The sequence below is a fragment of the Cynoglossus semilaevis genome, chromosome 2 (genome assembly GCF_000523025.1).
Source record: "Cynoglossus semilaevis isolate Cse_v1.0 chromosome 2, Cse_v1.0, whole genome shotgun sequence".
In the NCBI taxonomy this organism is placed as follows: Eukaryota; Metazoa; Chordata; class Actinopteri; order Pleuronectiformes; family Cynoglossidae; genus Cynoglossus; species Cynoglossus semilaevis.
Window position 1 is genome coordinate 16431473 of NC_024308.1, and position 5337 is coordinate 16436809.

General features: G+C 41.4%; 1 protein-coding gene across 1 annotated transcript in view; it reads right to left on the bottom strand.

The window, feature by feature from the left end:
• lnx1 (ligand of numb-protein X 1) overlaps positions 1-4849 on the bottom strand; it is a 55849-nt gene extending 51000 nt beyond the window's left edge. The window contains exon 1 of the mRNA XM_025054077.1: positions 4607-4849. The gene's annotated coding sequence lies outside the window, so the exon portion shown is untranslated. The remainder of the gene's footprint in view (positions 1-4606) is intronic.
• Positions 4850-5337: the final 488 nt, after the last annotated feature.

Here is a 5337-nt window from a genome sequence, read left to right on the forward strand (position 1 = left end):
AAGCGAAGGTTGATTCAATGTCATGCTGCATTGTGGTCTGATATTGACGTTGTTTTTTTTTTTTTTTATCCTGTAGTATTTTAGAGTGATTAAATTAGGCTTATGCCGCAAGAGTCCAGACGAGCTGGACTTACAAGAATGTGAACAGACGGAGTCATTCATCACAGCCGTAATCCTCCCCTCCTTTTATTAGACAGTCACTCTGGTCCACTCCAGTGCAGCCTCCACTCTGGTTTATGAAAACATGGAGTTATTATTACACAAACCTGATCTACAGTAGCAGATTTAGGACAAGGATTATTTACTGAACAAGTGAGGCTTTTCATTTTTCACGTTGATTTTTACATCTGTTTCTACCTCACTGTTCTCAGATCTTCACAGGTGGAACCCTGCGGGGGGTTCTACATGCTCATTTGTTAAGTAATATTTACATTTTCAAAGACGTTCAGACTCGTTGACATCACGCTGAACCAAATCTCATTAAAGCAGACTCACGGTTATGAGATGTCAGGAGGCGTTCTGTCTGCATGTACTGACATGGTGATTATTTCCATCTCTCTGTTGCCATGGAAATACTTTCCACACTTTATGCCCCTTGTCGCTGTGATTGTTTGTGTTATTAACACAAAGACACCTTTTGCAGTCAGGGTTCTGCCCTCTCTTGTCTGACTGGAGGCTTTATGTAACCTTTTCACCTTCATTAGACATGCAGCGAGTGTAAACAAGGCTGTGTTCGTCCACTCGCCAACCATCGTTTTAACCCCAGAATGATGGCATTCAAGTCTTTCATGGTGATGTTGACTGATATGTGAGGATATTAAATACAGTAATACCTCAAGATACGAGCATAATCCATTCCAGGACCGAGCTGAACTCCAGGTGCTCGTATCTCAAATCATTTTTTAACCTTAGAAATAATGGAAAAAGATTAATCTGTTCCGACCCCTTAAAAACTCCCTTATTAACGCTAATAACAATAGAAAAAACACCATAAATATGAGTGTGGTGCCGCTCATATCTATTAACAATTTTATGCTTTATTTCCATGGTCATCATACGTTTCTTCTTCTCATTACCATCCTTACCACTCACTCTGTCAGGACTCATCACTATTATGAAGAATAATGCACAAAATAGAGAGAAAATCACTTAGATAACACTACATACTCGGCCACCTAGCGTTGGCGTCTGTAAGTTCGCTCATATCTCAAATCTTTACTTGTTTCTCAAAGCAAACATTTGCTCGAAGTCTTGCTCGTATTTCGGAATACTTGTATGTCGAGACGCTCGTATCTCAAGGTAATACTGTACTGGTTTACACCTGCAACAATGTCAGTATTTCACCGTTGCTATTATCGTTTATTTAACCAATGTGATGACACCGTGTTAAACCTGACTTCAGTTATTACTTCCTTTTACAAACCAATTTCCATAAACTGGTGAAATTGTGAGTTTATACATCATGACACACTCCAGCGACTGTGAACAGTGGATTTTTAAGCAAATCTTTTCAAGCTATTTGGAATAGAAGCATCTCCACAGTCAGGTTAAAAAATAAAATTAAAATGGTTAAAAAAAATTATAATGGTTCAACCGAGGAGTAACGCTGCCATTTTAAAGTTAAAAGGAGCTTTGAGTCAGAGTTAGACCAGGGGCCTCGGAGTCCAGTAACATCTATATGCAATAAAAGAAGGAGAAATGACTGACTCCAGTGGATGTGCACTAGACTCCTCCTCCTTCTCTTCTTCACTCATTTTATCATCCCTTCCCTTCATCATCCTCTTCTTATGCCTTCCCCAGGGTGCCCCCCCTCCCTGAAACTAATTATACCCGCCATGTGACGCGGAGCTGACGTGGAGTAAAGCATCACGAGGAGGATGGAGGAGTTGGCTCACAGAGGACTGGACAGAAACAGAGAGCGACCTGCACTCACATTTACAGAGATGTGATCAATCAAACAAAAGCAAAAATATTTTTGTCTTTAGCAAAGCTGCCATAACGTGATCCGTCTTTGTGTATTTTCACGGGAAGGTTACCAAAAGAATTTCCACAGAAATTAGCCCAAAGATTCTGGACGACTCCTCTGAGTGGTGTCTTCTCAAAGAGCAGATGTGTTTTTGTGATAGTCTGAGACGATGAGAGACTTCGTCTCAGCTTCGCCCAGCGCGGCTGCCCTCTGCTCTGGTCAGCAGTGCTGTGGTGCAGTGACTAGACCAGGTTGGTACAGAACAACTGCATTTATTCACACGGCATGACGACAGAGGACACACATGAAAGAGAGAGAGAGAGACCGCACATGAGGATGAATGAGGAACTGAATTAATTTTTCAACTCCTTGATGTGTTTTCAGGCCTGCCTGAGCTAAAGTGGAATTTAAAGTGGTCTATTAATCTCAGAGTGGCTGAAGGAGTGAAGAACACTGGGTCCTTGGGCAGCTGCTAATCCCACCCAGTCGCCTCCTAACTCTGTGCCACTGTATGGATGGACTTACTATAGCTTAGCTGGATGCTAATTATGTGGTGTAACGACTGCGGCACGGTGTCATTTTTGAAGTGAAATGTTACATAATTAGGAGCAGATCAATTAGGCCACTGAAGGAGAAAGACGAGCGGTGACATTGTCCACATATAAACATGTTAACAACCCCAGAGGGAGCGACGTGGACGCAGCCTGGTATTATTGAGGTGAAGACACCACTGTCTGTCTTTCCCTTTTATAAGCATATACCTTGGACCTCCCATGGAAACACGTTTATTTAAGTAACTCACAGCAGCCAGAAATGGAGGCTAATGTTATTTTCTGAGCTGGAACATTCGGCGGTTGCTTGCACAGTGACACAAGTAGCAATTAAATGGTCTAGGACTAATAGGAAGAAACGGTCGATTGGTGAGGTAGAAAATTGAGAGCATGTTGGATTAATTTAGATCACTTTTGTCATTATATTAGAAGAAAATTAATCCTGATTTAGCCCTAATGCATATTATACAAAATGATTGTAAAGAAATTAATCAGCGGCTCCTGTTAGAGCATGTAATATAAAAGCGGTCTCTTTGACGGTTGCGGTGAAGGGCAACACGTTCTGGAAAGATGTAAAACAGAGGGTAATTAGTTAAGAGGTGTCAGCTCTGGTTTCTTCATATTGATCTGAGTTGCTCTGCTGTAAGTACGGCTTTAGTGGGGTTTCTGTAGCGCTTTATGTTTGCAGTAAAAATGGATTTGACTTTGACTCAGCACGCCGTGGTAATATTGTCCAGTCCAAATATCAGGCGCAACGTTCACTGAATTACTGGCAAGGCTCCAGATTTGGGAGAGAATATTTACCCAAAGTCTGCTGGGATTGGCTCCAGCTCATTGGACAACCATGAACAGGACAGAGCAGGAGAGGATGAATGGACAATGTTTATATTTATCTACTATAGGTGGTTAGCACCAATGAGAATACACACTGCTATATACTGTATATCATTTAAATACAACTACAGGCAGCAGACAGTATTCACACCTCGTGAGCTTCTGGCTTTAAGATACTTCAGAGACGGACCTCACACATAATAAAGAGCCGCGGGCCTCTGGGTCGCTGCTGAATTAACGGGGACCAATGAAAACACAGTTTCTCCTGCCCTGTGATAATTAACAACACAACCAGTCATAAATTAGAAACCAGACGCTCTAGGTACATGCGTGAAAATTGCACAGAGCAATTACCAAAGTAGATGAAGTTTCCATGCTGACCTGCAGCGTCAGCCATGGTGCTCACCATAGTGAGTTATAAGAGAAAGGCCTAACCCCACCTTCTTATCCAAGCAGTAGGATAAGATGATATAACATGATGGTTGTGATATCAAAAGCACAAAGGTGTGGGTTGATCATAATGATAAAACTACCAAAAAAACTTATCATTTTCGCTCCCAAAGTAATTGAGTCCCTTGTGTCAAACCCTCGAGAAAAACAACAACAATGGATCAACTCTGCAATTCTGATCATGAAAACTAACGCAAGGCTTAATTAACGGTGTTTATCATCATTATGCAAACTGTCTTCATTTAAATAGCAGAGATGGATTCTGTCACATATTTATGTCTGCGGGTGATTGACTGTGGGCAGAGTGAACTACAGATTCCCATCACAAACACCACAGAAGCTGCACTGATGGATGGTGTCAGCACAGGTCAATGTCAGTGGTGATTGATCAGCCACTAAAGCCAATGATTAGAGTCACAGCCAGTGTGACAGAGATGGAGGGTACAGGTATAGGACAGAGCCCCAAGTGGTCCATAAAGGCCTCTGCACACAGGTCTGTCCTGCGATCACAGAGAGTCCAGTCACAGGAACAGCACACGCCTGTGACTGGTTGTTATGGTCTATATACCCCTTTATCCTATAAAACGGTAGTGGGCTGCAGCAAATTTGATGCACATGATTCATGTAAAATAAAAAAATATATAAAATAATATTAATATTAAACAATAGACGATTTTAATCCAAACAATCGCAGGGTAGCTGTGATTAATTATGAATAATCGTGATTAATCCAAGTAAATGATGGTATATCATCTAAGCTTCAGGTGCCTCGGTGTCAACTGAGTATTACAGGAATAATTGTTACCTGAGTGCAAGCCAGGAAGCAGGTGGGACCCAAATGCAGCACCGGGGAGACTCTCTTCAGGTGCAGCAGGTGATTTATTTACAGGTCAGCAACAACAGCGACGCACAGGAATGTAGCATCGACTGCAGGCAGGTTCTTCAAACAGCCTGGAGGAGCAACAACAATGTCTCTTTGGAATAAAACACCGAACATAGGCAGGTTCTTCACCAACCCAGGGCACCAGGTGACACCAGTGAGACTGATCACAGAGACACAGGTGAGTGTGATCACACTGATTACTCCACCCAGCAGAGAAGACAGGAAGGGGAAACACAGACAGCCCTAACAAATAATAAGTGGATGGACTGTGTTGTTCTTACAGTATCTATCAGTGGGCGTTGGACATGATTGACAGCTGGATCATTCAATACATTCTTGTAGCCACACTACTATTCAGTAGTCATGTCCTGTCTCTTTGTTTTAATTTCTCTAATTAACAACACAAATATAATGTTCTTATGAAAAAGGCAAAAAGTTTGGTGACGATAATGAATAATGAATGATTGTTGCGCAAACAGAGTTAATCTTCTCCACCCAAAGAATGATTTCTTAAACCAGTAGAGCATGTCTAGTCTAAATCACACTCTGGAAATTACAATTGGATTTTTTTATTTATTTATTTTTTCCACATCATTATCAAGCAAATTTAACATTGTGAAAACAAACATTTCAACTGTAGGCAGATGAAACAT